At 45.6% G+C, this 21555-nt stretch overlaps 2 long non-coding RNA genes across 4 annotated transcripts in view; both read right to left on the bottom strand.

Moving 5' to 3' along the window:
- LOC144737492 (uncharacterized) overlaps positions 1-7824 on the bottom strand; it is a 29720-nt gene extending 21896 nt beyond the window's left edge. For all 3 annotated transcript variants that reach the window (XR_013589000.1, XR_013588999.1, XR_013588998.1), the window contains exons 1-2: positions 7715-7824; positions 3273-3385 (exon numbers count right to left, since the gene is read on the bottom strand). This is a non-coding gene — a long non-coding RNA (uncharacterized LOC144737492). The remainder of the gene's footprint in view (positions 1-3272; positions 3386-7714) is intronic.
- Positions 3411-7706, bottom strand: LOC144737493 (uncharacterized). The gene is made up of 2 exons (XR_013589001.1): positions 5775-7706; positions 3411-4693 (listed from the first exon to the last, which is right to left on the bottom strand). It is a non-coding gene; the product is annotated as an uncharacterized LOC144737493 (long non-coding RNA).
- Positions 7825-21555: the final 13731 nt, after the last annotated feature.

Below are 21555 nucleotides of genomic sequence, written 5' to 3'. Positions count from 1 at the left end.
ATGAGAACGGTGAGGAATCAGCCCAGAACTACACGGGAGGATCTTGTCAATGGTCTCAAGGCAACTGGGACCATAGTCACCAAGAAAACAGTTGGTAACACACTACGCCGTGAAGGACTGAAATCATGTAGCGCCCGCAAGGTCCCCCTGCTCCAGAAAGCTCATAAACATGCCTGTCTGAAGTTTGCCAATGAAAATCTGAATGATTCAGAGAACAACTGGGTGAAAGTGGTGTGGTCAGATGAAACCAAAATGGAGCTTCTTTGGCATCAACTCAACTCGCCGTGTTTGGAGGAGGAATGCTGCCTATGACCCCAAGAACACCATCCCCACCATCAAACATGGAGGTGGAAACATTATACTTTGGGGGCGTTTTTCTGCTAAGGGGACAGGACAACTTCAACCCATCAAAGGGATGATGGACGGGGCCATGTACCGTCAAATCTTGGGTGAGAACCTCCTTCCCTCAGCCAGGGCATTGAAAATGGGTCGTGGATGGGTATTCCAGCATGACAATGACCCAAAACACACGGCCAAGGCAACAAAGGAGTGGCTCAAGAAGAAGCACATTAAGGTCCTGGAGTGGCCTAGCCAGTCTCCAGACCTTAATCCCATAGAAAATCTGTGGAGGGAGCTGAAGGTTCGAGTTTCCAAACGTCAGCCTCGAATCCTTAATGACTTGGAGAAGATCTGCAAAGAGGAGTGGGACAAAATCCCTCCTGAGATGTGTGCAAACCTGGTGGCCAACTACAAGAAACGTCTGACCTCTGTGATTGCCAACAAGGGTTTTGCCACCAATTACTAAGTCATGTTTTGCAGAGGGGTCAAATACATATTTCCCTCATTAAAATGCAAATCAATTTATAACATTTTTGACATGCGTTTTTCTGTATTTTGTTGTTGTTATTCTGTCTCTCACTGTTCAAATAAACCTACCATTAAAATTATAGACTGATCATTTCTTTGTCAGTGGGCAAACATACAAAATCAGCAGGGGATCAAATACTTTTTCCCTCACTGTATACGCACACACATATGGGACTCAAACACGCACATCGACTCACACACATCGACGTGCACAGCAATCCGCGATGATGGCACAGCTATCAGCATTGCAGCACTACGTATCAGTAAATAGCAGGACGTGAGCAATCAAAACAATAGAAATGCATAGAAGAAACAAGCTGAAATAAGTGTACATAAAATAGCAGCAGTACACACAGGTAAGATGAGAAACAGGCTACAGTGTAGATTATAGACTGCCAGTACGCCGACTCAATGACATAAGCATTGCTACAGTGGACATAAAAAGCTGGCAATACAGGCGGCAGCAGCTGAAAAAGCAGGATAAAGTCGACATTAAAGGCTGGCAGTTCACTGAGTGAGGTAAATAAGCAGGCAACATATTATAGACTAGCATACACTAATAATGGGCAAAAGCAAAATTAACATTGTAGATAATAGTGGCAGTGCACTGACGTTAATTAATCAGCAAGCAGCAGTCCACAGCACAGACTGGCAGTACAGCGTCGCAGTATCATAAAGACGCACCTAAAATGGAAATATTTAGCAAGCTAATAATGTAAAATTAAGTTTTCTGCACACAAACATTATTATTTTAATATTTGCCAACTTATAACTTTCATAATAGTAAACAATGAACCAGAGTTATCTGCACACAACGATTATCTTAATAACAATTTATAACTAATTTGTCTAATAATAGTGAACAATAAATCTGAGTTCTTAGCGAAAGATTCAATACAATTGTACTTTACATTGCCGTGGTGAGGCCTAGTCCCGCGTAGAGGCTGCGGTCTCGCCTAGATTGGGCAGCTGGAGGAGGTGAGACATTGCCAGGCTGGGGGCTGGGCCGCAACCCCGGTCCCCCCCCCATCCCCCCCGGGCGAGCTACAATATACAACAATAATACTGCTTAACACATAGGCTTTCGCGACCAATATTATTCATAATCAACATTTTTGGGTTATATCGCGTTATTTATAAATGTGTCGTAACCCTCCACCACCCCACACGGCCAGTCAGCAACAAAGTTTCACGTTGACAAAAGACAAATAGTTCACTACTTTAGCCCACCGGTGTTGAAGCGTGAAACCACAACATTTACAATTTCTGAGTACGACGTTTCGCTGGTATTTGCATCCAGCATCATCGGGCAATTCGCCAGAATGGTGAGGCTCTGCTCTTGCTGCCGGTCTTAAATAGAGCAGCAGCAGGGTGCCATCATCATTTAACTCATCAGGTGCAACGATTTAAGGCGGAGTGGGGGGGGTTATTGTTATTATATACTAGATTAGTAATCAGGCAATTGTTATGATGTGAGTTGTAGATTAGTAATCAGTTGTAATGTGTGTTATTGTAATTATATGCTACGTTAGTAATCAGTTAATTAGTATTTGTTTCCCCTATAAGGAATTGTAATATGTATTATTTAATAATACGCTTCCAGGCCGCACTAAGCCTGTAGCTGTCTGAGCAATTAAAGTTATTTCTGTTTCTCTCAATTTCAATGGATTCTCTAATTAGTCTTTGCCAGTAGTAATTAATTTTACACAACACTTGAACGTTATCAAAATCAATTGAGTGTCTCTGTTGGCAAGCATGTTCTGCCACTGCCGACCGTTGTGTTGAGATAGTTTAATATTTCTTAATAATAAATATTACAATTCCTTATAGGGGAAACAAATACTAATTAACTGATTACTAACGTAGCATATAATTACAATAACACGCATTACAACTGATTACTAATCTACAACTCACATGTAACAATTGCCTGATTACTAATCTAGTATATTATTACAATAACCCCCCCCCCCCTCTGCCTCAAATCGTTGCACCTGATGAGTTAAATGATGACGTCACCCTGCTGCTGCTCCATTTAAGACCGGGAGCAAGAGCAGAGCCTCACCATTCTGGCAAATTGCCCGATGATGCTGGATGCAATTACCAGCGAAACGTCGTACTCAGAAATTGTAAATGTTGTGGTTTCACGCTTCAACACACCGGTGGGATAAAGTAGTGAACTATTTGTCTTTAGTCAACGTGACACTTTTTTGCTGATTGGCTGTGTCGGGTGGTGGAGGGTTACGACACATTTATAAATAACGCGATCTAACCCAAAAACGTTGATTATGAACAATAATACTATGTAAGGGCTATAATATTGGCATGTACGGAAGCTATATTAGTAAGCGCACACATTAGGGTGGGGGGGGAGAGAAGAGGACATGACACTTTCATGAATTTACCGTCAGGGTTGTGAGTATTTTTGTTGCATTCTGAACGCGAAGGAGAAATCCCACCCTCCACCAATGATGCGCGTGCGTTGCTAGGGGTAACCCCCGTGCAGCTTGGGCGGGGCCTGGAGATAAATAAATAATGCAAAATTGACAAAACCGCTCATTTTTATTATTTAAAAGGTGACGGATGTGAAAAAGGAATAGCCTATTCCCACCGCGGGGCTTAGGGCGTGCCGGCTGGCAATTTTTTTTCGACGTCAACCCACCGTTCCAGAGCCAAAACTCTCGCAAGCGCGCGGAGACTTTTATATATAAGAAAAAGATACAACAAAGGCCTGGAACAAAAGCAATGGAGCTTCATCGTCTCAAGCTTACACTTCTACTGAGACTCCATGTGACTCTGTATTGTCTACGAAGTCCACCCACACCTCCACATCCACAAACTGCTGGGAGTTGTCTCGATCTGCCTCCGAGTCAGAATTCTCCTGCTTTACGTTGTCTCTATCAATGTGAAGGTCCGATTTTGGAGTTGAATCTTCATCTTCACATTTTACCCTCACTACTTCGCTCTTCACCATCACTTCACATTTCACCTTCACCTCTTTATATTTCACCTTGATTCCTTTCAAAGTGTCTAAACTTGGTTTTTCTTTTGGTTCTTTTTCACGAGGGATGGGCACATTGCAGCACTTTGACTTTCACAAACCGATTGCAGATTAATTTCCTTGTGCATCTTTTGATGCCTGTTTAGATGTGATAACTGTTGAAAACCCTTCTCACATACCATACACTTGAATGGTTTATCACCTGTGCGAGTTATCTGGTGGTTCTGAAGAGTTGGTAAATGAGCAAATGTCTTCCTGCACACAGTGCACTTGAATGGCTTGTCACCTACGTGTGTTTTATGGTGGTTTTTAAGGTGTGATAACTGTGCAAATGCCTTCCCGCACACAGTGCACTTGAAGGGCTTCTCTCCTGTATGTGTTCTCCGGTGGCTCTGAAGATGTGATGGCTGTCCAAATGCCTTCTCACACACAGTACATTTGAATGGTTTCTCGCCTGTGTGAGTTCTCTGGTGGTTCTGAAGAGTTGGTAAATGAGCAAATGTCTTCCTGCACACAGTGCACTTGAATGGCTTGTCACCCATGTGTGTTTTATGGTGGTTTTGAAGGTGTGATAACTGTGAAAATGCCTTCCTGCACAAAGTGCACTTGAAGGGTTTCTCTCCTGTGTGTGTTCTCTGGTGGTTTTGAACAACTGATAAGTATGCAAATGCCTTCTCACACACAGTGCACTTGAAAGGTTTCTCTCCTGTGTGTCTTCTCTGGTGTTGCTTCAAGTTTCCAGTTTGATCCGTGCTGTAAGGACACTGGTCGCACTGGTGTATTTTTGTACTCAGCTGTGAGTGCCTTTGCTCCATTAGACCAATTCTGCAGAGCAAAGTGGCAGAGGAAGTGTCAGCTGCAGACAGGAAAACATCAATATCCACACCATCTACCTCAGCAGAGGAAAAAGAGGAATGCATATATATACAGTCACACATGACTTGCACGTCAATACGTATTCATATATTCATGATATAGTGAAAAAGCTTCCTCAATTCCTCGCACAGGCTGCCAAGGCACACAATGGGAGGGCAAGTGGTCAGAAATGTCTGGAAGCCTAAGTATCTTCAAGATGAATGTTCACCTATAACTCCATGGACACACTTTTGGTTATCTGGTTACGAAAGGAATATTTAAACTAAATTCAGATAACATAGCAAAGGGTGTTGAAAATAATACTTTGTATTATGCAGTGGTGGGCCATGTAATTTACACCCTAGGCCTTCAGTGCTATCCTCTCGCAATTAAACCGTCTTCGAATAACCTCACCATGACACTAGGGCTATAGGCTATTGTCATTTGACGTAACCACCCCATATTCAGTGAGTCATCTTTATCGAGTGGAATAAAGTGATTTAACACGAGGCTCAACACCTATGAGAGTTAAAATACACTAATTGTAGAGACATGAAATACAGGGTCACCAAAACCATCCAAGATATACCACTATTACGCAGTATGACAGGATGTTGCATCACAAATAGACATCGTATAGCCCAAATCAATGTCATTACCAAAGAAACAAGAACAAACTCACAACAACCAGTCACATTTACTCATAGACCACCAAGCAAGCAAAAATGCCGTAAAACACAAATAATACAATCAGGATTCAACAGGCTTCCCCAAACATTCCAGCCAAGCTGCTGGGCCTAAATGCACATGCCACCGCGCACTCAAAGGCACAGCCAGACCACTGAATCTGAATATCATTCACACCAGCAGCAACGATCTAAAGCAAGCAATAATAATAAATTACTTTGGTGTCTCGTTGCTGCCTTGGTTAGGTAATTCAGGTTTGCAAACTCAGCGTGGCTCCAAACACCATTTCGATTGGTTGAAAATAAACAGGCATTCCCAGCAATACCATTTGCAATGTTCCTTCAACGCTGTAAGCCAGGTGTACCTTTCGTAGTTGGTCGATTGAAAGTGCTGCACAAATCCTTTCCCTGGCTGGGACAGGGCTGCTAGCTGCGGCGTTGGTCGACCCTTCCTCACACATTCCAGCTTTTCTTGAAAGGTCCTTCTCGAAAATGATTTGCCAGTAAATCCACCACCAAATTGATTTCTTCTCCTCCTTCAGCGTTTAAAACAGGGCTAAGTAAAATCTAAATAAAAAATCTAAAGCACTACATCTAAAAATCTCAAACGTCGCGAAAGAAAGTTTAAATCAATCTTAAACGATGCTACGTTATGTGCTAACAGCTAGCTAGTTTTACTTCAAACTTGATTTGAAGCTTTCGTGACTGCAGAAATTACTCTGGTTCTTTCGGTAAAGTCACGTAGTCACGGTAAAGTCAAAAGTCATGTATTTAATTTATTTTCTTTCCACGTGACTTTACCGAAAGAACCAAAGAGTTTTACTTCAGTTAGCGAACTGGCCCTCCGATCACGCCCCACTAAAAATGCTAACGTAGGTGGCTAGGCAAGCCAGAAGGCTCTTGCGTGTCAAAGAAAATGCCCAACATGGCAAACTCAATCTGACTGGTTAAATACTGACAATCAACAACAGTGTCCCTATTTGCTTCAACAACAGAGGGGATTCACTCGAAATTCTGAAGGCCTCAGGGTAGATGTTTCACCCGGAGACATCACAGGTGGAAAATCTGATTGGATAAAAGCTCAAATTTATGAGCTGCACTGGAAGCAGCGCCACCGAGGGAGAGAGTAGCAATGAAATGACGTTAAAAGACTAATGGGAACGAACTTTGTAAAATACATATAGCATTTATGAAAATATATATTCAATTATAAAATATAATTTTCTGATTCTGACAATCTCTAGGCCAGCAGAGAAGGCCTTGCTGGCCCTGATGGCCCACCTGGTATTATGCAGACATGTATACATGTATCTTCAATTGCAACTAAGAGTTGTGAAGCCAGGCTCAGATTTACTTGAAAGCTCGGCTGAACAGATGCAACTTCAGCTGCGTATGTGCTGTGTTAACAGCCTGTTTCCATGCTTATAAAAGGTTTTGGAGGAAAACAAAAACAAACTAATATTTTAAACCCAAAGCCCCCAAGTATCTGTCATCCTCTTCCCCCGCGAAGCCACCGGAAAAATCGATGATCGACTGCAGACATAAACACGGAAATTCAAATACAAAAACACGTGCGTGAGCTACCCAGCACACAAAGACATTCGCGGCTGCTTGGGTGGGCGAGCGCATGGGTGGTGTCGAGTGCGATTGTGGAATTCTGTCTGCAGGCAGTCGTCCTTGAAAATAAGCTACTCTTAGCTTAATGGACTTCAGTCGTGAAACACACTTAGTCCGAGTTAACTTCTGTACTGGTATCATCCTTAAAAAATACTCGAGTGGGCACCTTGATGGCAAGATGTTAACTACTCTCGCCTGGTATACAGGAGGTCGTGAGTTCGATCCCGACCCTGACGCCTGTCTCTTTCCCCGTGGTCGCATGTAATTTTCTCCGGGCCCTCCGATTTTTACCTCCACATTTAGATTCAACATCACCACGCGTTTAGATTATTATTGGCTGCTATACGTTTCCACACAAGCCACTTCGTTGTGGGCAGGTCGCTTCTGAAAAAGAGCTACATAGATCAGTGGCCTTTTTGCCTGATGAAACAAAAAAAGTTAATTACAATAATTGTTTCAAAGTAGTGAGCCAGGTGAAGACAAATTAAACTTAAACAGAAATAAACCAAAAACAATCAGGCGAAGTCAGGAGGCAAGGCGCCGCATGGCTAGGCCCCGGGTTGTAATGTTCCAACCTGCACATCGATTCCATACTCGCCGCTACCCAATTGATGTCCCTGCGAGAGAGAGGCGGAGGAGCGAGACTCTACCGGGGTAAACAACAACAACCACGATTTGAACTTCTCACCTCGGATCTCAGTGAGTGGCGAGCAGAGCGGTAACGTCTTGGTATATCGTGACGTGACGATTAAATCGCGCGGCGAGGAGATGACATGACGTCAGGAGCGAGAGACCGCTTCCCCCCTCAAGGAGAGGCGGTAACTAAATAAATTATGTTAATGATCCAGGAGTGATGGGCGTTGATGCTGAACAGAACGCATTGAACTCGCGACGGACTTTATGAAAACATTATGTTAATGAACCGCCAGTGATTGGGCGTGACTTTGCCCAAATAAGGATTTAACTGAAAAGCGGTAGACGTGACGTCACGCGCAGGAGCCCTGTGGAGGGTGGGCGAGTTCCTTGGTGACATTCCATCACGAGCGGGGTACACCTCCCTCTGGCGTCTCGCGCCGATGACATACGTGGAGTAGTGACGTCAGAGAGCAGGAGTGGTTTTTGAGCTGTGACGGTTCCACCTGAAGACGGAGGCTTGTGTTGTTTCCGAAACGTGAATTTTTTAATTTGTTTTATTTTACTTTTATTAATTTAAAAATGTTTACCTACGTGACTTTACCGAAAAAACCTAAGAATATGAATCCCTGCAGTCACGAAAGCTTCAAATCTAGAATTAAGTTTTTGAGCAAGTTAATTTAGATTCCTTTTACATTGCTCCCTCGCGTGTACAGAGAGCCCTTGGGTGCTTGAGCTTGGCAGCAACAACGTGAACATTATTGTATGTCTGTACACTGTGTGTATGTTGAACTTATTTCGCACTATATTTAGCCAACCGTGCTAATCGGAGGTGCGTGCGAAGGACTAACTAAACACAAAAATAAGTTTCGATTTAAAGCTTTCGTGACTGCAGGGATTCATCTTCTTGGTTCTTTCGGTAAAGTCACGTAGAAGGAAAATAATAAAATAATAAAAATAAACCAATTAAATAATTCTCACGACGTTTCGGCGACAACGCAAGCAGCCGTCCTCAGGTGAAGAATGAAACACCACCAAGCTTGGAGCGTATATTTAAGCTGGGTTGGAGGGGGAAGAAGAGCGCCTTGACAAAATAATTTGCATATCAAGAGGGATTTAGCATATTTATGAGAAATGCGTAGGAGGTGGGCGGGGGGTTTCAAAGTCGTATTATGCCCATGCATTATGTAGGATTAACAGCATGAAAGGGAGGGGGTAGCATTAACAAAGGGAGGGAATGTTAATAGTATGTAGAAGCAACGAAACATATCAATGTATGTAGAAGCAACGAAACATATCAATGGGAGAGCGGTGAACGGAGACCCGAAGCGGAGCAAATAATTCATTCCCTGTGGAGAACACAAGATACACAGTCAATGCCAGTGAGTGGACTTTGGTCTGAAAGTCACCGTAAACGTGAACACAATCAGTTAAGATCCGAAATGGTTTATTACATCCTTCCAATGATTGCTGAGCCAGAATCCATCTTCTCGGTTGAAATTGTCTGTGTTTGTATATGTGGATCGCCTCATGAACGAATCTCTCATGGTAGCTGTTGTATGTCTTGGAGTTATGAAATTTTGATGAAAATAATAATATTTAATAATTTCCCGAAAAATGCGCAAATCGCATTAATTATGTTAATGTGTGTATTAACATGCATAAATTATGATAATGCGTGTAATGATATGCATACATTATGATGGTGTGAGTAATTGTATACATAAATTATGATAATCGCGGAGATAATCGTAGTAATTTATGCGGATGCTTGCGATGATGTTAATGTGAGCAGTTGTGGTAATTAGGCTCAGCTTCGTTTATCCAGAGTTATGTCAATCAGGATAACACGATGATCAATTATTAAACGTTTACCGATTATCCTAGTGTGTGTTATGATATTTAGGTCTCCATTTTCATATCTCATCACAGGATACAGTTATCAAGAATAAGATGGTTTTGCATGGACTTGGAAAGAAGCACTCGAACAGTTGGTGTTAAGCAATTTTATTCTAACAAGCATGTGACATTCTATCATGCAGGTCGAGCATGCGTCAATAATTCATGAATAACCAAACTCTTATGCATTTGCGATATCATGCGTTCGATTAATATGAATAACTAAAATCCTTATGCAATTACGAGACTATGCATTTGACTAAAATGAATGAATAAACACTTATGCATTTGCGAGAACAACTCAAAACTCTTATGCATTTAACGAACTGAATGACTAAAAACCCTCCTAACAACCAGGCATCTCATTAGTTCGTTTTGGTATCGATCACAATCGGCGACTGGCCGAGTTTGAAACCAAGCATGACACACTTCATTTTGCGGTAATAAAAATCACTTATTATACCCAAGAGGCGAAAGTATATGTCAATAGATTCATCGGCAAGTGTGAAATCCTTTTAACGGAAGGTTGGAGTCAATGGTGGGTGAGGCGTGTTGCGGGAGAGCGAATTTGGCTCGGTTTTAATTAATTCTTCCGCGAGACTCTAAGACAAAGAAAACTGGTTTGACAAGATTTTCTCTCTTTGTGCACGGTCGATTCGCAATGAGGATTTCGAGGGTTTTAGTTTGCATCGACGAATCTATTGGTCGTTTATGCGATAAGAGAAACAAAAAAAACAAAAACTTCACCCTCTTATAACCAACGGATTCTTAATTACTCAGAGGGCCACGATTCCTTACGGCCAGCTGGTGTTCAAACTTTATAATTAGTCTTCTGATGATTGTCTAGGGTTGGTCCCATTGTGAGAGAGGTGGATTGTCTCTTGGATAAATTCTTGCATGCCCCGCGGGAAGTAGGTGTGTGCGTGTGTGTGTATGGGCTTCCTGGAGGTTGTGAGTGGGGGAGGTGATACGACCCTGGTTCGCAGATTCCTCTCGCCCGTGCGGGTTGCAGCCGCGACTTTCTCCGCAGGGAGGTGAGCGGCGGCGCTTGGCGGCGCTTGGCGGCCCTCGGTAGCTGACGGCGCGGTGGCGCGCTCTTGTAGCTGACGGCGCGGTGGCGCGCTCTCGGTAGCTGACGGCGCGGTGGCGCGCTCTCGTAGCTGACGGCGCGGTGGCGCGCTATCGGTAGCTGACGGCGCAGTGGCACGCTCTTGTAGCTGACGGTGCGGTTGCGCGATCTCGGTAGCTGACGGCGCGGTGGTGCGCTCCTGGTAGCTGACGGCGCGGTGGCACGCTCTTGTAGCTGACGGTGCGGTTGCGCGATCTCGGTAGCTGACGGCGCGGTGGCGCGCTCTTGTAGCTGACAGCGCGGTGGCGCGCTCTCGGTAGCTGACGGCGCGGTGGCGCGCTCTCGTAGCTGACGGCGCGGTGGCGCGCTATCGGTAGCTGACGGCGCGGTGGCACGCTCTTGTAGCTGACGGTGCGGTTGCGCGATCTCGGTAGCTGACGGCGCGGTGGCGCGCTCTTGGTAGCTGACGGCGCGGTGGCACGCTCTTGTAGCTGACGGTGCGGTTGCGCGATCTCGGTAGCTGACGGCGCGGTGGCGCGCTCTTGTAGCTGACGGCGCGGTGGCGCGCTCTCGGTAGCTGACGGCGCGGTGGCGCGCTCTCGTAGCTGACGGCGCGGTGGCACGCTATCGGTAGTTGACGGCGCGGTGGCACGCTCTTGTAGCTGACGGTGCGGTGGCGCGATCTCGGTAGCTGACGGCGCGGTGGCGCGCTCTTGTAGCTGACGGCGCGGTGGCTCGCTCTTTCTCTCCACTGCTGGATGACGAGTCGGTTCTCGTTGGTTGTCGCTCTGGCGATGAACGATGCTTTCGTTCGTTGCTGGTATTGACGTTGGGTTGAAGTTGTTGGCTCGAGAGTGATAGCTGGAATCTCCGTCCGTTTCACTCGCAGCTCGGCGGCTCAGTGTAGTAATTCTTCTTAGGTGGTGCAGACCTCAGCTTGTCACTGCACGTCGCTACCCCGCGAACATCGTCATTCTGGATGACGGGAGAGCTCCTTCGTTGTTGGCGACGAGATGAGATGGGGGGCCTGAGCCCCGGTGAGAGAGATGGAGGCCGGAGCCCCGGTGAGGATCTGTTTGGTGGGGCCCGTGGCCCGGACGAAGTGATGGGGCCAGAGGCCCTGACGATGTGTGATGGGGCCAGAGGCCCTGACGATCTGTATTGGGGCCAGAGGCCCTGACGATCTGTTCTGAATGGATTTTTTTTTGGCTTCTATCGAGAATATCCACTCAGTTTCCCGAGTTGTTCAAAGTCTGTCATAAAACCTTCTTGTGGGTGGGGCCATCTGCATCCGTGTGTGTGTGTGTCCGTCCGTGTGTTTCGCGTGCGTGTTTGTCCGTGTGTTTATTAGCTTTGAAGACACAGCTGTGTGTCGTTCTGAAAGGGGGGGGGGGCTCGTGACGGCTCCAACGAAGATATCCATTAGCCAGACCGATGATTCGCGTCGAGTTCTATATATATATAAGAGATATTCGAATCCATGTTTTTGTTACTGAATAATATTTGTCGCGACAACCTACGCGTTAAGCGAGCTTAATTATTTCCGCCCTCGCTCGGGGATCATATCTTTTGTCTCACACAGCTTAAGTTGTTTTGGTTTGGAAGTTGAAATGCGACTTATTCCATTATGCCCCAGTTATGCCGAAACCGTGTTCCCGATGTTTCATCGTGACCCGATCTCTCATGGAGATGTTATTCCTTGCGTGTGCAATTTTTGCTGTCCGTGTTGTGGGAAGACAAAGACGGTTGTTTCCACGGTGGAAGCACCCGGCGCATGCGCTCATTTATTTATTTCCGAGAGCGTGTTAATTTCCTTTGTTAAGAATATAATTATATATTCCTCCGTGGTGCCCGGCCCTGCAAGGCTGTTTCCGAGAGGGTGTCCCCCCGCCTGCCATTCCCCCCTCCCTTGTTCCTCCTGTGTGAAATTCGGGGAGTTTTTATGATCTTGATTACCCTTCTTTCATGCCCTCTTTCCTTTGAAATGAGGTGTGCGCACATCTGTGTTAGTGTGTGGGGGCCTCTGTGGGAGTGTGGGGGCGTGTTCGTTCCCACGTTGCCGCGTCTATTTAAAAAAAATGATATTATCTATGTTGGCAGAATAATTCTTTAAAAAAAATAATTTTAAATATTAAAAAGGGGGGCATATACACAACAGTCCGCCCTTTTGAAAATTATCAGGGGTCGATTTGGCCACTGGCGAATTTTCAAACAAAGTAATGCACCATTTTTATGTCATGCATCCCATCAGCCGCCCTTACTCTCGGCGGTTATTTCTTACAACGCGCGTGCACGTATTACAATCTTAACCTGGTTACATTTGAATTAAGCAAGGAAAATAACAACACGTTTAAACATCGATATCATCAGTTACATGGTTCTCATACATCATAATTCCGACGAATTTCATCTTTGTTTTTGTTAAATCCTGGGAAACGCTAGGTAGCGGTTTCGAACGCATTTATGCGTTACCTTCCTCATGTTGCCTGGTTTACCAATTATCACTTTGATAATTCGATCACGGTTTTCGGGTTCGTTTTTGTAATTTCCTCTCTCACTCTCTCGCATCGTGGGAGTGTGTGGTGAAAAATTGTGCTGTACATAATCAGAATTCGCGCACACAACCCACGTTGACACTTGGTTCGTGGCATTCGCTCTCTCTGCGATTACATGCACATTTGCCGAGTTTGTGTGTCGATTTAATTCTGTCCCTCGTAATGTTGCCCTCTTTGTTTTTACGAGTGTGTTAGATTTTAACACCATTCCCGATATGTCATGAACATTCGTCTCCATTTTAGCACTCCGATCCACATACATTTTGGTTTCCCTTGGATATTTTCCATTCAAAGGCTCACGCCTGCGCTCCTCAGGGCGTGTCTCTGTGTTCTCTCTTTGTACTGTCCGATCACGCTTCAATGCAACCCTGTCCTTGTATTCGATCCGCGCGTCATTTACGGGAGCACTGTCCGCGTTTTTGCCCGCCCTGTCACTTGCAGCCTGCCTGTATTTCTCATTGAGCTCCGGGTTTAATACCTCGGCGGGTGGGGCGCGTGTTGGCCGCTCGCTCGCGCTCACTGTGGGTTGTTTATCATGTATTTGGACCGCATTCTGTGTTATTCCTCTATTCCCTCCTGGTATAGCCGGTGGAGGAATTGGTCGGAATTGGATCGATTGTGTTTGACCTCCCATCCTACGATTCTTCTGCATGTTCGCATCCATACCTCCGCGGTTTGTGTAACACCTTCCCGCTAGGTGGTTATCTTGCCATCTCTGTGCGTAATTTGAACCTTGTGTGTGTCGTGGGATGGGGTGTTGATATGGTTCTGTTCTGAACCTCTCCCTCCTACGATTCTCGTACATTTTTGGCCCAGTGTTTTTCCCATTTGGGTGCCAAATTCTTTTTGGATTGTTACTTCGCCATCTCTGTGGGTAATTTTGACCTTGTGTGTGTCGTGGCATGGGGTGTTGGTATGGTTCTGTTCTGAACCTCCCCCTCCTGCGATTCCTCTGAATGTTCGGCTTTGTGCCGCTCTCATTCTCGTGCCAACCTCTCTCTGGTTTATTTTGCCACAGGTACGTGTGTGTTTGCTCTTCTAGGCATTGTGGGACTGTTCGGTGATTTTTATTCCTCTCTGAGAGGCTGGGTTCCTTATCCCTCTCCCTGTGTTCTGGATCCGAATTCTGATTCTTAGCTCTGTATAACCATGCCATGTACGCCTTGCCCTCTATGCGGCGTAAGGATGCGGTTTCTGGATTCAAAACCATTGTCACCCTTTCTGTAATCTCTGGGCTCAAGGATTCAAAAAACATAATTTTGAACATTTTATCTCCTTCGTGGTATTGATTCACATCGCCTGCGTAATACGCTCTTTTAAATTGTATGAGGTAGTCACGTGGATCTTGGTCCATGCCCTGGGTCATCGATTTTACAGCATAAAACCCCTCAGTGAGTGTCGAATATTCTCCAAACTTCCGAATCACTGCCAGGCTCAGTTGTTTAAAATCAGTTCTAACCTTGTGTGGTAGTGACTTTACCCATGGGATAGAATCTTTATGTAAGGTCCGTTTCAACAAACTCGCTTTTTCATCCCGTCTCCTCAGCCCTCTAATCATTGCCTCCTCTTCTACTGTTGCGATATGTGTGTGGATATCCATAGTCTTATTGTGGGGGTCAAAATCGGGAATTCTGACTAGAGCCTTGTCCATCAATTTAAGGGTTTTACTGTTGAATAAGTATTCCGAAAGTTGATCGCCGTCAGCGTGATCATCAAACAAGTTATCATCAGGCAATCTGTCACTTTTATCTGTTCTGTGTGGGGCGTGATTAAGCGGTGTGCATTTTCTGTGTGCGCGCCCAGTGCCGTGTCGCTCGTGTTGCCATTTCCCTTCAGTTTTTGCCTCTGCCCTTAGTGGGGAGCACGTCCTGTCGACTTTACTTTAACATTTTGCTTCCCTCTATCTGTGAAGTTGTCAGTCTCACATGTTTTTGTTTGCATATGTATCTCTCCCTCCCTTCTCTCGAATTGTGAGGGTTTCCCTTTGTCAAGGACTTTTTGTTCGATATCCATAATTTTTTTGCGATCAGTCCCTGGACTCTGTCCACGTACCCACGAGTGTGATTTACTGTTACTTCCATATTTATTCTGTGGGTCAACGTCTGTGAGTTTCGCTGGTGTCGCGAGCACTGATTTCTCCTGCCTTACGATGGTGTGAGGACATTTTTCCTCGTTTATTAGAGACGATTTCTCTCCTGTTTCCTGTCCGAATTTTCCTTCATTCCACAATCCCTGTCTGTATGCCTGTGTGAAAAGGAATGAGTCCTGTCCTGCCTTCTCTGCAGCTTTTGCGTCGTGTTCGCCTTTGTTACATTTTATCCAGTCAATTAGTTTCCCCCGAGGTGTGTTCGTGTTATCGATACAGCTCCCTTCCCATATGTCTCTCTGACTGTACTGCTTTGTAACAGATTGGTCGGTACGTTTTAATACGAGCTCCCCGTATCCCGTAACCCATTCAAAAATTATTCTTAATCCTAGCATCTTAGGTATGGCAAGAGTTACTTTGACAATTCCTTTTAGAGTGCATATAAAACAATTATCTCACAGAGTGTAGTCAGTTTGACTCGAGCTATTGTTATTTTCCGATTCAGAGTGCGTACCTCTAACACCATTTATCACAGGATGCAATCGGTTTGATACGATATTATCTTAATTCCACTGTCTCTGTTTCAACCTGCTATTCTGGGTTTTAACCTTAGAGGGCGTTTTTTTTGTTTTACGCCCGTTTACAATCACAATGCAATGTTTGGTCACGATATTCTGGTTAACACGAAGTGATTCATTCCTTCATCCATGCAAAACACTGTCTGTGAGAGATCCCGGACGACGCCACCCATTATGTTGTATGTGTCGGAGTTATGAAATTTTGATGAAAATAATAAAAATTAATAATTTTCCGAAAAATGCGCAAATCGCATTAATTATGTTAATGTGTGTATTAACATGCATACATTATGATGATGCGTGTAATGATATGCATAAATTATGATGGTGTGAGTAATTGTATGCATAAATTATGATAATCGCGGAGATAATCGTAGTAATTTATGCGGATGCTTGCGATGATGTTAATGTGAGCAGTTGTGGTAATTAGGCTCAGCTTCGTTTATCCAGAGTTATGTCAATCAGGATAACACGATGATCAATGATTAAACGTTTACCGATTATCCTAGCGTGTGTTATGATATTTAGGTCTCCATTTTCATATCTCATCACAGGATACAGTTATCAAGAATAAGATGGTTTTGCATGGACTTGGAAAGAAGCACTCGAACAGTTGGTGTTAAGCAATTTTATTCTAACAAGCATGTGACATTCTATCATGCAGGTCGAACATGCGTCAATAATTCATGAATAACCAAACTCTTATGCATTTGCGATATCATGCGTTCGATTAATATGAATAACTAAAATCCTTATGCAATTACGAGACTATGCATTTGACTAAAATGAATGAATAAACACTTATGCATTTGCGAGAACAACTCAAAACTCTTATGCATTTAACGAACTGAATGACTAAAAACCCTCCTAACAACCAGGCATCTCATTAGTTCATTTTGGTATCGATCACAATCGGCGACTGGCCGAGTTTGAAACCAAGCATGACACACTTCATTTTGCGGTAATAAAAATCACTTATTATACCCAAGAGGCGAAAGTATATGTCAATAGATTCATCGGCAAGTGTGAAATCCTTTTAACGGAAGGTTGGAGTCAATGGTGGGTGAGGCGTGTTGCGGGAGAGCGAATTTGGCTCGGTTTTAATTAATTCTTCCGCGAGACTCTAAGACAAAGAAAACTGGTTTGACAAGATTTTCTCTCTTTGTGCACGGTCGATTCGCAATGAGGATTTCGAGGGTTTTAGTTTGCATCGACGAATCTATTGGTCGTTTATGCGATAAGAGAAACAAAAAAAACAAAAACTTCACCCTCTTATAACCGACGGATTCTTAATTACTCAGAGGGCCACGATTCCTTACGGCCAGCTGGTGTTCAAACTTTATAATTAGTCTTCTGATGATTGTCTAGGGTTGGTCCCATTGTGAGAGAGGTGGATTGTCTCTTGGATAAATTCTTGCATGCCCCGCGGGAAGTAGGTGTGTGCGTGTGTGTGTATGTGCTTCCTGGAGGTTGTGAGTGGGGGAGGTGATACGACCCTGGTTCGCAGATTCCTCTCGCCCGTGCGGGTTGCAGCCGCGACTTTCTCCGCAGGGAGGTGAGCGGCGGCGCTTGGCGGCGCTTGGCGGCCCTCGGTAGCTGACGGCGCGGTGGCGCGTTCTTTGTAGCTGACGGCGCGGTGTCGCGCTCTCGGTAGCTGACGGCGCGGTGTCGCGCTCTCGGTAGCTGACGGCGCGGTGGCGCGCTCTTGTAGCTGACGGCGCGGTGGCGCGCTCTCGGTAGCTGACGGCGCGGTGGCGCGCTCTCGTAGCTGACGGCGCGGTGGCGCGCTATCGGTAGCTGACGGCGCGGTGGCACGCTCTTGTAGCTGACGGCGCGGTGGCGCGCTCTCGTAGCTGACGGCGCGGTGGCGCGCTATCGGTAGCTGACGGCGCAGTGGCACGCTCTTGTAGCTGACGGTGCGGTTGCGCGATCTCGGTAGCTGACGGCGCGGTGGCACGCTCCTGGTAGCTGACGGCGCGGTGGCACGCTCTTGTAGCTGACGGTGCGGTTGCGCGATCTCGGTAGCTGATGGCGCGGTGGCGCGCTCTTGTAGCTGACGGCGCGGTGGCGCGCTCTCGGTAGCTGACGGCGCGGTGGCGCGCTCTCGTAGCTGACGGCGCGGTGGCGCGCTATCGGTAGCTGACGGCGCAGTGGCACGCTCTTGTAGCTGACGGTGCGGTGGCGCGATCTCGGTAGCTGACGGCGCGGTGGCGCGCTCTTGTAGCTGACGGCCCGGTGGCTCGCTCTTTCTCTCCACTGCTGGATGACGAGTCGGTTCTCGTTGGTTGTCGCTCTGGCGATGAACGATGCTTTCGTTCGTTGCTGGTATTGACGTTGGGTTGAAGTTGTTGGCTCGAGAGTGATAGCTGGAATCTCCGTCCGTTTCACTCGCAGCTCGGCGGCTCAGTGTAGTAATTCTTCTTAGGTGGTGCAGACCTCAGCTTGTCACTGCACGTCGCTACCCCGCGAACATCGTCATTCTGGATGACGGGAGAGCTCCTTCGTTGTTGGCGACGAGATGAGATGGGGGGCCTGAGCCCCGGTGAGAGAGATGGAGGCCGGAGCCCCGGTGAGGATCTGTTTGGTGGGGCCCGTGGCCCGGACGAAGTGATGGGGCCAGAGGCCCTGACGATGTGTGATGGGGCCAGAGGCCCTGACGATCTGTATTGGGGCCAGAGGCCCTGACGATCTGTTCTGAATGGATTTTTTTTTGGCTTCTATCGAGAATATCCACTCAGTTTCCCGAGTTGTTCAAAGTCTGTCATAAAACCTTCTTGTGGGTGGGGCCATCTGCATCCGTGTGTGTGTGTGTGTCCGTCCGTGTGTTTCGCGTGCGTGTTTGTCCGTGTGTTTATTAGCTTTGAAGACACAGCTGTGTGTCGTTCTGAAAGGGGGGGGGGCTCGTGACGGCGCCAACGAAGATATCCATTAACCAGACCGATGATTCGCGTCGAGTTCTATATATATAAAAGAGATATTCGAATCCATGTTTTTGTTACTGAATAATATTTGTCGCGACAACCTACGCGTTAAGCGAGCTTAATTATTTCCGCCCTCGCTCGGGGATCATATCTTTTGTCTCACACAGCTTAAGTTGTTTTGGTTTGGAAGTTGAAATGCGACTTATTCCATTATGCCCCAGTTATGCCGAAACCGTGTTCCCGATGTTTCATCGTGACCCGATCTCTCATGGAGATGTTATTCCTTGCGTGTGCAATTTTTGCTGTCCGTGTTGTGGGAAGACAAAGACGGTTGTTTCCACGGTGGAAGCACCCGGCGCATGCGCTCATTTATTTATTTCCGAGAGCGTGTTAATTTCCTTTGTTAAGAATATAATTATATATTCCTCCGTGGTGCCCGGCCCTGCAAGGCTGTTTCCGAGAGGGTGTCCCCCCGCCTGCCATTCTCCCCTCCCTTGTTCCTCCTGTGTGAAATTCGGGGAGTTTTTATGATCTTGATTACCCTTCTTTCATGCCCTCTTTCCTTTGAAATGAGGTGTGCGCACATCTGTGTTAGTGTGTGGGGGCCTCTGTGGGAGTGTGGGGGCGTGTTCGTTCCCACGTTGCCGCGTCTATTAAAAAAAATGATATTATCTATGTTGGCAGAATAATTCTTAAAAAAATTTAATTTTAAATATTAAAAAGGGGGGCATATACACAACATAGCCACATGGCTTGCAGAGAACATCTGTCTTGGAGAAGTCAATGTCATGTGAGCCCACTGAATTGTAACAGTGATCTGCCACGGCTGAGGTGTTTGTCCTACCGTGTTTCAGGTCTGCTTTATGTTCACGGATGCGGTCCGAGACATGTCGTTTGGTTTCTCCAATGTAACTGCTACCACAGAGGCAACTTAGTTTATAGACGCCAGGGTACTGTATGTCTGGAACCACATCTTTTACAGACGGGACCAGATCACGGATTTTATGTACTGTGTTGAATCGGACCTGGATCTTGTGTTTAATTAGGATTTTGGAGATATTTTTTGTGACCCCAGCAATGTAGGGTAAGGTGATGGTTTTGAAAGGCTCATCAACAGGATCCTTCTTGATGGTTGGAGTGATGGCTTTGCGGATTGTGTAGTCGGCGTAACCATTAGCCTTAAGAGCTTGGCGTACGTGTTTGAGTTCACTGGCAATGTGTTCCTGGTCGGAGATGCATTGGGCTCTATGTTATAGAGTCTTGATGAGGGAGTTCTTCTGGGATGGATGGTGGTGGGAATCCGGTTTTAGGTAAGCATCCGTATGGGTGGCTTTCTTGTAGACAGAGTGGCTCATTGAAGTATGTATTGGTTAAGCAGTGTCTCACCAGGAGGGGTACCCCAGTATTCAGTCCTTGATGAACCAAGTCTTCAATGATTGCGACGGTGTCAGGTACAGGAACTTTGGTGAATAAGGAAACCACAAGCCATCTGGCTACCATGAGAGATTTGTTCATGAGGCGATCCATATATACAAACACAGAGACAATTTCAACCGAGAAGATGGATTCTGGCTCAGCAATCATTGGAAGGACGTAATAAACCATTTCGGATCTTAACTGATTGTGTTCACGTTTACGGTGACTTTCAGACCGTAGTCCACTCACTGGTATTGACTGTGTATCTCGTGTTCTTCACAGGGAATGGATTATTTGCTCCTCTGCGGGTCTCCTGTCACCGCTCTCCCATAGATATGTTTCGTTGCTTCTATATACTATTAACATTCCCTCCCTTTGTTAATGCTACCCCCCCCCCCTTTGATGCTGCTAATCCTGCATAATGCATGGGCATAATATGACTTTGAAACCTCCCGCCCACCTCCTACGCATTTCTCATAAATATGCTAAATCCCTCTTGATATGCAAATTATTTTGTCAAGGTGCTCTTCTTCCCCCTCCAACCCAGCTTAAATATACGCTCCAAGCTTGGTGGTGTTTCATTCTTCACCTGAGGATGGCTGCTTGCGTTGTCGCCGAAACGTCGTGAGAATTATTTGATTGTTTTATTTTTATTATTTTATTATTATTTTCCTTCTACGTGACTTTACCGAAAGAACCAAGAAGACAAAAATAAGTTTTAAAGAAATAATTGTTTATCCATAATACCCATAATACGCATAATGCGCATGCATAATGCAACGTTGATTCAGTAATCCCCCGCCCCCATTTCACGCAAGAAGAGTGCACAAGTGTTGTCATCACATCCACGCTTCTATTTCAGGAACGAAACAGGTGGTATTTTCCAAATCTAGCTGTCGCCTGATGAAGCTAGTTGTAATTACTGGAGAAACGTCGTACTCCGATTGTAAATGTTGTGACTTGGCTCTCCAACACACCGGTGTGCTGTACTAATAACGAATTGGCATGTTTTGTTTACATGACAAATCTTACGAATTGGCTTTGTCAGGTGGTGGCGGGTTTAACGACATATATGCGATCTAACCCAAAAACCCTGTTCTGGATATTGGTCGCGAACGCCTACGTGTTAAACAAATTCGTTTTCAATCTAGATTTAAAAGTGCATCGCTCCAGTAGCTTTCTAATATCAGAAGAAAGAGCAATCCAGATGGTCGCAGAAGCGCATCTGGAAGTGCGTGATATAGTGACCGTTCAATAACTAGCTAAAAGCCGCTGCGAGGATGTCTGGAGTTCACATGATGGTTTATGTTCCTTAACGAGATCAGCAAGGTATTGTGGTTTATTTGTGACAAGCACTTTGCGTGTAATTGGT

Source organism: Lampetra planeri, chromosome 70 (assembly GCF_965212315.1).
Source record: "Lampetra planeri chromosome 70, kcLamPlan1.2.h2, whole genome shotgun sequence".
NCBI lineage: Eukaryota > Metazoa > Chordata > Hyperoartia > Petromyzontiformes > Petromyzontidae > Lampetra > Lampetra planeri.
Note: the sequence above shows the minus strand (reverse complement) of the source record. Positions and strands in the feature narration are given on the sequence as shown.